The sequence below is a fragment of the Cyprinodon variegatus genome, unplaced genomic scaffold (genome assembly GCF_000732505.1).
Source record: "Cyprinodon variegatus isolate N-32 unplaced genomic scaffold, C_variegatus-1.0 Scaffold333, whole genome shotgun sequence".
In the NCBI taxonomy this organism is placed as follows: domain Eukaryota; kingdom Metazoa; phylum Chordata; class Actinopteri; order Cyprinodontiformes; family Cyprinodontidae; genus Cyprinodon; species Cyprinodon variegatus.
Genome location: NW_015150786.1, coordinates 315,615 through 316,373, shown reverse-complemented (window position 1 = coordinate 316,373; position 759 = coordinate 315,615). Strand labels below are relative to the sequence as shown.

The 759-nt window shown below is 36.9% G+C and overlaps 1 protein-coding gene across 1 annotated transcript in view; it reads right to left on the bottom strand.

The window, feature by feature from the left end:
* The window catches only part of LOC107091341 (carbohydrate sulfotransferase 15-like), a 24,861-nt gene extending 24,451 nt beyond the window's left edge, over nt 1–410 (bottom strand). The window contains exon 1 of the mRNA XM_015385194.1: nt 253–410. The gene's annotated coding sequence lies outside the window, so the exon portion shown is untranslated. The remainder of the gene's footprint in view (nt 1–252) is intronic.
* Between the last annotated feature and the right edge of the window lie 349 nt (nt 411–759).

The following is a 759-nucleotide window of genomic DNA, read 5'->3' as shown; positions in this document are numbered from 1 at the left end:
ATATATATATATATATATATATATATATATATATATATATATATGCCCCGTTTAGCTGAGTTTGCAACATGTAAGGGCATGAAAAAAAGCTACTACAGTCAATTTTAAATTCAGAAGTATAATTAAAATAAACAATGATTATCAGTCTTAAAGACCATTGTACTTACACCTCAGTCCCAAAAAGTCAATGAAAAACTTAGGTTGATAAAACACATATTTTAATGTTGTTATAAAAATAAAGGAAATACTCACATTTGATTTGAGTCGAATTCATCCAGCTGCTTCCTTTAATATCCCTGATCAAACCGATTCGAAACGAAGGTTTAGAGTGAGTCTTTGGATACTCGGTGCGATCCGTGTTTGTGTTGGAAAACGGCAACAAAAAGCAGCTCCGTCAGTCAGAAGCAAATCCATCAGAATGCGCGCCCTGCATGCGCGCTGCGCGATGCGCGGAGTGGAGGCGGAGAGACCGGAGGGAGGCGCGCGTGGAGCAGCGTAGGAAGAGCAAACGGAACATCCAGTAATAATGTGTGTTTTCAAGGAATGGGTTTGATGTTTTACTGTAAATGCAGTCAACTTAAATGCAATTCAGCTGAATAGCCTTACCCTAGTTCTCGCAATTGTTTTGCACATTTTTATTAATATCTGAGGTAAGTAGGCTCTAAAATAAAGATCAGGAATTCCAGCTTTATTGTTTTTAATGATACAGCAAGTACATCCAATTATATTAAAAATTAAGGAGTAGAACAAGTTGCTTGG